General features: G+C 39.1%; 1 long non-coding RNA gene across 1 annotated transcript; it reads right to left on the bottom strand.

Moving 5' to 3' along the window:
• Positions 1–1560: 1560 nt before the first annotated feature.
• Positions 1561–3521, bottom strand: LOC137851858 (uncharacterized). The gene is made up of 3 exons (XR_011093544.1): positions 3426–3521; positions 2834–2892; positions 1561–1934 (listed from the first exon to the last, which is right to left on the bottom strand). It is a non-coding gene; the product is annotated as an uncharacterized lncRNA (long non-coding RNA).
• Positions 3522–10222: the final 6701 nt, after the last annotated feature.

The raw sequence follows: 10222 nt of genomic DNA, 5'->3' as shown, positions 1-10222 counted from the left end.
AGGAATTGTCCCAAAGCAGAGCTGTAACTTCTGGCACTCACTTTTCTTCAGGTATAAATTACTGTGCAAAATGCAATGCAGTGGAGAAACAAGCCCAATGGAGTTGTTTAGTTGTAAAACTGGTCCAAGAGAGGTCTGACTCAAGCCATACAGATTTAAATCACTAGAAGGAAAGGGTTATGAACATTAAAAAACTTTGCAAATGAATGGTGCACAAAATCTCATCTTCCATAAGGTTTACTTATCCTTTACCCTTAAGTAATCTATTTTATTATTCCTGATAATAATCCCTCCCTGATAAAGGGAGCTGGGCTTGTAGACAGGAAAAAGGAAATAAAAAAAGGGAAGAGTAACATAATTGTTTTCATGTCCCCTTTTCTGAAGAAAATTATTTTTTTTTTCTTGACTGAAAACAATGGAAAGTCTAGAAAAATCAGAAGTTTTTCTGTTGTTGGTTGTTGTTGTTTTTTCCTACACCAAATCTTACACTATAATTGGAGAAAAGCTAAATTAGCAACTTTTCATTAATGAGATCTATGGTTGCATTTTAATAGGTTGGCTAAATTATGCTTCATGAATGGAATACTAAATTTGCCGACAACAAAGCAAAACAACTTTGCTTTCAGAGACTTGTGTGTTCAAAGGTCATCGATCTTTTTAACTGTATTTCCTTTGTGCTGTGTCTTCAGAGATGGATAACACCGGCGTTGGGAGTGGGGGTAGGAGCCAAACATTCTTGTCAAATTTATAAAATTTGGGGATAATATATGTTTTACTGAAGGTGACTTCTTTCTCCTTGAACTAAGAGATTTAATTTTCTCAAAATCCGTCAGATACTGGTGGATCTTAGAAGCAACCAGAGGCAATGTCTGGTCTGATAGTTTTTAAAATCAATGCAAAAAGAAAAAGGAAAAAAAAAAAGTTTAATAAGCACTCTTTAAAAACTAATCTCTTCACTTTGGTTGCTGCTCAAGACAAGATAGTCTTAGGTTATTGAACAAAATGCAGAGAGTTAGAGGTGAAGTAAAATACCAGTGAAGTAAAATGTTATATTTCTCCTACTTTGTATTTACTAGCAGGTTGGAAGTTGTGCATACTTGGTTACTTTCCAACGTCTAAGAGCATCAAATGATTATTACATTATTTGCCCCTTCCACATTTAATTATTATTGTGTGGATCAGGTAGCAGAGTCATGCCAGTTCTCCGTGAACAGTAAACACCTTCAGGCACAGCAATTTTTCCAGCGTGTCTTTAGTCAAATGATCACTCTTCTTTTCCCTCTATGGTGTGCCTAACATATCTGGGGGCTGTTCCTCAGACAGTGGCTACATTTCATGGTGTTGCATGTAGCTGGTAGGCATTTGGGAAACATTTTGAAATTACGGCCATCTCTTTGTAGATTATCACTATCACTGTTTCTGTTTTTTTTTTTTTTTTTTTTTTTTATTTGTTTGTTTTTAAATAGATTCCCTTGCTACTGCATGATATTTTTAATAGTCATTTTCTCTCATATTTTTGTGCTCATATCCCCCTCAAAGCATGGAAAATTGGCCTTTTTTGATGCCAGAGATTGTTTAAATAGGGAATAGGGTTTGTAGACACAAACATATTCTTTCTCTTTGATTCACTTTTTGCTTTAAAAATTGTTCTGAGAATAACAGCAGTACTTCATAGTGTTGTTTGCTGGTGGTGGTGGTTGTTTGTTTGTTCGTTTGTTTTGTTTTGGCTGGGATATCCCAAACAGCCTATTTATTCAGAGTGAGAAGCTCAATCATTCCGTGACTATATCGAGATCCTTCTAAAAAAATTTGTATTTTTCAGACTTGTAGAATAGCCACTTGTAGAGCAACCCTGTAGCCAGGGTCCCATGCTTTGGGTTTCAGACATTGTCAATGTTTGCTTTCCCAGAGAGCTGTCAGTTCTGTAATAACAACTGTAAAGAAAGAGGTGGATGGATCAGAGGGTTTTCTCATGCTTCCAGTAAAAATGCCTCAGTCACAAAAGTAAAGGAATACAGTAAACGTTACATCAGTCTGTATTTTATATTTTGACCTCTTTTTCTTTCTTGCAGCTATTAAAATGAGATTCTTACCGCTGTGAACCCTACCTATATTAGATATATATTTTAAATGTCCTTTGTTTTGCCTTTTTTGTTTACTTTATTAAAATTTTCCCAGGCATTACAAATTCTTTTGGCTAGCTCTCCCCAAAAAACATAAGCTCACTTTGTTCTGTCCTCCCATCATCCAGCCTTATATTCCCAACTGATTTTAATTACTTATCTTGCCTCTTCTGTCAGCCCTTCTCCCCATTATAGATAGGAATTACACTGGTGACTTTATACAAGAGTAGTAATGTACACTTGTGGCAGGTATGGCTAGTTTGTTCTGCTAATTCAACAGCTGCAAGTGTCTGGGCACATCTACACAATGAGCAGTAACACTTTTGGCATGGGGAGAAGACAAAATTCAGAGTATGGTACATGCTGTAGTCTTATTCACCCTTGCTTCTGCCTTTCCACACAGGTATAGTATAGTAGGTGACACAGTATGTGGCATTAATTCTGCTAGCTTAGGGTTGCATTAAGAGAGTCTTTCTTTTCTTCTTTGGTGATCAGAAAACACAGAGGGTGGTCTAATCTGATCTAATCTATTCTTTCAGCAGCTGCCATTGTAGCTTTCTTGTCATACTCTGTATGCTTTCAAAACCTTTACATATGATCAGTTCTCCATATGACCATACAAAATATCAAAAAGCTCCAAAGGATGTGTTATGTCAGAAAAGGTGATACACATTTGTTCAAACAGAAATATCTACAAGGTAATTGTCTACCTGTGAGCAAGTCATCTAGTTGATGTAGCTGAAGAAAAGCAGGCAAGAGGTGATTCATCCTGTAAAATAGAAAGCTAAAACAGATCAGATGATTCATGTCTTGAGGGTGCTTATTTCTTTTCATCAACTCTAATTGGAGCTAGTTCAGACAGAGGTTTCTACATTGCAAACATTTAAAGCCAGGTGAAAGAGTTCTTCCAAAGGCATTTTATATAGAAATGGACTTTCACCTTATCGTTGACAAATTAACTATATTTTAAATAAGGATCCTCTGGTGCTGATAGGTTGATAAAATTTTGGTCATCTAACTAACTGATAAACACAACTAAGATCTTTGCTTGTTATGAGAATAAATTTATATTGAACATCATAGAACATCACCATAGAATGACCTGGGTTAGAGATGAACTTAAAGATCATCTAGTTCCAGCTCTGGTGCTATGGGCAGGGATGCCACACACTACATAGATAGCGCAGGGACCCATCCACATTTCCATGATATCAATTAGGTCATAATTTTTTAATTGCATTGTGGTTTCCAGCTGCATGCATTGGTGTAGAAGCAGTTCAGCTGTGCTGCTGGCCACATTACCTTTTTAGAGAAGCCCTCCCTCAGTCCTCTGGGACAATTCACAGGTATTTATTTCCCTGTTGTTTCATAAAGTGTCAGTGTTCCCTGGTTCTTCTCCATCACTCAGAAGTACATCCCCTTTCCCTGTTGAATCTAGTTTAAAGCTCTGATAACAATTTGAGTCAGCGTGCTGCCCAGAACATTCTTGCCCCACCTGGTCAGGTGTGCCCCATCTGGTGTCAACATGCACAGTCAATTAAAGGTCTGTCTGAGATCACAGAACCCTAAACCCTGAGTGTGGCATAAGCCATGCTGCCAATCACTCACCTGATCCATTTTTCTCCTTCTTCTTGGGTCCCAGTCTCTAACTGAGAGAACAGAGGAGAACATTAGCTGCACTCTCAATCCCTCTTTTCAAGGGAAAATATTTTAATATTTCAGAGTCTCCTCATTGCAGCCTCATTTGACCCTCCATGAAAGAGTAGGAATGGGACAGAACCTCAGAGTTTCTGACTAATCAGCCTGCCGTGAGTTTGAAGCATCCAGTAGCACAAAGTCTGATGATTAGTTCTCCTCTTCAGCAGAAGTAGATATTCCTTTACAGTAAGTATGTAGTAGCTGATTATTTCATTTGCACACTTATTGCACTTTTATCATGCATGTGTTTGCATTCACACTTGTGCCCATCCTTTTTCAAGTCTACATCAGTCAAATTTCAAGACTCATGTTTTAACTGTTTTTTCCAGGTAGTTTTACCTCTCATTATTACCTGTATCAAAATTCTCACTATTTCTTCACATACAATAAAATATAATCAAATCTGTAACTTCCCTTCTCCATTTCCAGGATTCCCATCAACTGATAATGAGTTAACTACAGTGTGCTTTCTGCACCAGAGAGGTTAGGGGCTTTTCTTGAGGTTCCTGCTGAAAGAGAATGGGCTGGTGAAACAGTCTATTGCATGCCCTTCTCTAATTTGTTCTCATTTCCTAAAATAACCGCCCTTCTTGAAGGACACAAGTGAACTTGTGTTACAGTTAGAAGGCATATTTGGTGAAACGGCTTGTGATTTAGGCCCTCCTAGAGTACTTTGAAGTGCAAATGCTGTGATAAGACACCATATCTCAATGAAACTTCCATAGGAAAAGTATTAGGATCCCTCCAAGGGCAGCTCAACAGTAAGACCATTAAACCTAAAGTAATACAACTAGGTCATGGGGAATAAGGTCAGAGATGCAAGGCTTTTGTATTGTACAATGAATGTGAATGAGAGCTGAGCCACTGAAGAAGTAGTAATAAAAAACATGTTATCAGAACTAGTTTGTTACACAAACAGGCTGACACATCTCAGGGGTCAGCGTGGGTATTTCAAGCATGAAGACTTGCTGAATGGACAGTACACTGATGATAAAATACAAGATTGCAAATTATACATAATGATGGCTGTATAGTGTGTGCTCTCTTTATATATGTTTGGTGTTCTCAGTATGGAAGATCTGCGGAGACACATACCCACATCATCGTTACATAAGGAAAAGAAAAAGAATACGGTAGAAAAAAATAAAACAAGCCCTCCTGCTGTCATTGTAAGCTATAAAATGCAGTGACAACTATGTATTTTCTCTACAAGACAAGGGTCTTCCTTCCAAGTAGCATGGAGGCAGATGAGGAGATGGAAGGGATAGAGAAGCAGATCGTGTTCTTGTTAGTTTAATGATTTATGTCTGGGTTTGTTTGTCTTTGGTGTGATTAATTACTTCCAATTATGTGCTGCCACAAAGTCTGCTCTGTACAGAAAGGATGCATCCTTGTGGGTGGGATCTCTTAATCTGTGGATGAATCAACCCTGAAAATGTCCCAGTGATCTTATGTCTGACACATTTTTACTTTTATAAGACAGAAATTAAATCACAGGAGGCAATCTGGGAAAAAGAGAGACAAACGAGCACAGCCAAATTTTTATTTTATTTTTTCAGTATCTTCTGAGTGTGCTCCTTATTCTTGCACACCTTGCCACACTCACAATTCTCTGTTATGGCTATTGCATGTGCCAAAAAAAAATAAATAAAATAAAAATTGCCCTTTATTTAGACTCCAGATAACAAACATGGGAAAGAAAAGCAGCAGCTGACTGTATGGACAGCTGCTGTAGGCTGGGCTTGAACCAGACCTCACACAAGCTCTGCTGTCCCCTTCCCTACAGCATGTGGGACAACCTGTTACTGCTGAACTCTGGAGTCTGGGTGACACCAGTCAAGTCTGGGAAGTCAAGTGAAAAACATGCCATCCTTCCATGAGTGGTGTGGATGGCATTTCTACTCACACAGTGAGATCAGATAAGTGTCATGCTGGGTTTTGTTTCTCAGGTGGACAGGAAGGAATTATTGGTGATATTCCCAAGTGATTTCTTTTTAATCAGCAATTTGTGGCCCGGTGGGTGTCAAGAGATGGGTTTGCAAAACTGCTACTTTATTTCTCACACAGTGCTGAGGAAGGAGAGGAAACAGACTGATATAGCTGAGCTCATTCTGCTCTTTACTAGGACCGACTGTGTTCAGAGATGTGATGAAGACTGAGCCTTGTTGCAGGTCACTTTTGCTTTGTTTCTTCTGGAATTTTCTCAGTATTTCATTGTTGCTGCTGGCTTTTCCTTTGACCTACATTTATTTTTGCTTTTGCCCTTCTGCTAGGCATGTAGCAATGCTTCCTTGGATGCTTTGTCTCCCTCAACAACCCAACCTTCCCTCAAGGTCCTGTTCATTCTCTTGTGTTTTATCAGATAATATTAACCATATAAATTCACCATGAATTGGGGATTTTCCTTTTTCTTTATATCAGAGATGTACATCTGTCATATAACGGGATTGTATGGCAGGTCTGATAAGGAGACAAGAATTTCTCTGTTTCACTCCCAGATGCATTAAAGGCCAAATCCTGACTCTGGTTGAAAGTTGCTTGAATGTAACTCAGGGTAAAAGTTAGCCTGCAGTATAACCTTCCTGTCAGAGCCAACAATTTACTGTCTAGTTTGTGGATAGCATGAAATTAAGCAGAACCACTATCCCAAACTGTAATAAAATCTATTGACATCCAAACTATGTATTATGCATATGTAGTCTATTATCCTGAGGCAAAAATGCACAGAGGTTTGACAGCAATCTAATGAAGGAATGCAAAAGAAATAGGATTTAAGTAAAAATCTGCAAAAGGACAGAAAAGGTACCTGATAGCCAAAGGGCTAGTTCTGTTTAAGATCTGTTTCAAGAAAATGTGAGTCTTGGAGCAGGGAGAGGAGTTATGAGCATGACGAGGAAGATTCAGGGGAAATGAATATGGGTGATCAGGGAGGTCTTAAGGATGAAGAGGTGCTGATGGTGGAGCAGCCAGAGCACTGAATGAGTTTCTGTGATGACATGCTGGGGTGGAGAGAAGCAAGAAATCCATGATTTTCAGCGGGGCCAGAGATGAAATGCCTGAAGGGGATCAGTGTTCCTGATGAGTAGGACAGGGCTCCTCCACCGGTTCAAGGGAAGTCTGCTTGGTAATTTCAGCAGCTCTGCCCAGCAGGAAACATTGCAGCAGTTTCTGCTTTGCCAGCCAGCTGGGCACTGAGTTGACACAACGAGTACATTAAAGAGTACAAACAGTAACAGACTAGACAATGAGAGACTAACCAGCTCCCACAGGAATGAGGGCAGAAACAAATATCAAGACCTGGTAGATCTGTAATTGCAGTCTCTCTCCAGACTGAGGCCTGCCAAGACTCTTAGCAGTAGCATAGATGAAAAAGTGTTGAGATCCTATCCTTCAGAGAAAAGGCTAACTGTCTCAAGGATTTTTTTTTCCTGCTTTTCTTTAACACAGCTCTTGCTAATCATTTTTTTTTTTCTGTATAACTTACATATTTAAAAGTTAGCAGTCATCAACATTACCATCGTTAATCTAAAATGTGTCAACATGCTGAATCCTACTGGGATTTTACAATTTATTTTTAATGTGTAAATTGTCTTCAAGAATTAAGTGTACTATGATGTTCATAAAAAGCATATTCTCGCTATCACTGGAGAAATAGAGCTAAATAATAAATTAAAGCCTTTCTGCAAAAGCATTAATTCTTTGCATACATTTGTTTTTAAAGCTCCCTTGTTTGTGAGCAGTGATAAAAAATATTCTGCACATTTTATTTTTTTTTTTTGCTAGTAATATGAGAAAAGTATAATAGGAAAGTAAAATTAAATTATATGTCATTATTGATGACAACCTGAATAAAACATGGAGAGAGCATTATCAGGCTTCAAGAACTTCTGGCACCTCGACAACAAACAGAACAAATCTATATACACTTAAAAGCTCCCACACATTAAAGTACCCCAAAATAATCATCTCTCTTTTCTTGAGCTGCAAACTAGATGAACTAGCAGTGAAGAAAAGGAAAGCACTTCCTCTTGAATTTTTCATAAGAGCTGTGTTTCAAAAGAAGCATATCACACAGATTTCATTACCTCATTACCTTATTTTATACCAGGGCACACCCCAATGCTGGCCTTAAAAACTAAGAAACCTGTCTGGGAAAAAGACTCCCTGGGCACCCACGCTCACAAGTAGACTTCATCAAAACTGATCTAGATCAGCATCATACAACTCATGAGGACATGACATTCTTACTGACATACGTTCTCTTGTCTTCTGAGAACATACAAATGATGCAACGTCCCATAGTGCTAAAAGTTATATAGCACTCCTTGAGCCATCCAAGGAGCTGAAAATCCTGATGTGGGCCTAAATATTCCCTTTCCCTTTCCCTTTCCCTTGGGTACCGAGCAGAGTACCCAAGGGGTCAATACCAGGCCCAGTCCTGTGTAACATCTCCTTTAATGATCTGAATGATAGGGCAGAGTGTGCCCTCAGGAAGTTTGCAGATGACACAAAACTGGCAGCAGTGGCTGATAAGCCAGAGGGCTGCCATGCTGCTATCCAGATGGACCTTAAAAAGCTGGAGAAATGTGCCAATATCACTCACAAAATTCAACAAAAAGTGCGAAGTCCTGCACCTGGGAAGGGACAACCCCAGGCACCAGAACATGATGGAGGCCTGACCTGGTTTCAGCTGGGATAGAGTTAATTTTGTTCTCAGAAGCTGTTTTGGTGCTGTGTTTTGGATTTAGGATGAGAATAATGCTGACAACACACCGATGTTTCAGTTGTTGCAGAGCAGTGCTCACCCAGAGCCAAGGACTTTCCAGCTCCTCGTGTTGCCCTGCCAGTGAGGGCCTGGGGGTGCACAGGGAGCTGGGAGGGGACAGAAACAAGACAGCTGGTTCAGATGGACCAAAGGGATGTCCTATACAATGTGATACCATATTGAACTGAGGGGAGTCGGCCAGGAGGGCTGGTGTTACTTGGGGACTGTCTGGGCACTGGTCAGCTGGCGGTGAGTGACTGCACTGTTCATTAATTTTTTTGTTTATTCTTTTTGTTCTTATTTTTGTTTGGTTTGGTTTGTTTTAATTTCTCTCTTATTATATATTATATAATTAAATATTATACACTTTTTCCTTTCTTATCATTGTCTCGGCCCACAAGTTCTTGCACTTTTCAATTTTCTCCCCCATCCCACTCAGAAGGAGAGTGGCTGCATGGTGTTTAGCTTCTTGCTGGATTAAACCACAACAGGGCCACCCAGCTGGAAAGCAGCCCTGCAGAAAAAGGCCTGGGGGTTCTGGTGGACACCAAGTTGAATATGAGTCACCAGTGTGCCCTTGCTGCAAAGAATGCTAACGGTATCTTGGGATGCATTAGACAAAATACTGCTAGCAGATCAGGAGACATTATCCTAACACTATATGCAGAGTTGGTGAAGGTGCACCTGAAGCCCTGTGTCCAGTTCTGGACCCTGCAGTGCAACAGAGACCTGGACATACTCAAAGAGAGTCCAGTGTAAATCCAGATGATCAAGGGATGTTCCAGTTTAGTTTAAGCAGTTCTGATAACAGTTCTGGAGTTGTTTCAGACTATGAGGTTGTTCCCTTTCACCCTTCTTGTACTTCTTTAGAAGACTGTGATTATGTGACTCTTCCCTGAAGTGCCTCTCATCTCCATTCCCCATGTTATGACATTATAGGATCTTACAGCTGCTGTATTTTTGACTATATCACAGGGTCCTCAATGAGACAGCAAAAAAATGTGTATTTCATCTCCTCAGAACTGAGTATTCCTGTGTATCTAAAATAGTGCACAGCCAACTTTACAACTGTAACTGGTTAGACTTTGAGTCTTTAAACTGAAAACTGCATTTTCAATTCCAACTGAGGATGTCAAATAAGGAATACTTCTAAATAGTAGAATGTAAGACCCACCCTCCTCTATCTTCACTGCTAATTTGTTCTCCCTCCCTGTTTGAGTGCTTATCCTTCTTTCTCCTGTTGTTTTGTTTGTTTGTTTTTGTATTTTGTTGTTGTTTGTTTGTTTATTTCTTTGTTTTGTTATGTTATAAGCCTAGAATGAATATTCTTTATGGTAGGGCCTTTCTTTCATTTATATTTACAAAACTTAGCACAAATGGTAGTCTGAAAATGCAGTAAATGACTTGTGAACATCAGAGAAAAATGGGAAAATGGGTCAAAATTACCTGAATTAAGAAATTTGTTAGGAACAGATAGGAAAATAGAACAAAACAGGAATTGCAAATTAACAAAACCATAAGATATCTATTCATTACTACATGAAAGATGAGTAACCTAGAAAGTACAATTCCAAGAAAGGTGACAAAAAAACTGCAGAAGAGCTTGCAATGAGATGTAACAGCAAAATAGGCCAGT

Source organism: Anas acuta, chromosome 2 (genome assembly GCF_963932015.1).
Source record: "Anas acuta chromosome 2, bAnaAcu1.1, whole genome shotgun sequence".
NCBI lineage: Eukaryota > Metazoa > Chordata > Aves > Anseriformes > Anatidae > Anas > Anas acuta.
This window is presented reverse-complemented; position numbering and strand designations above follow the sequence as displayed.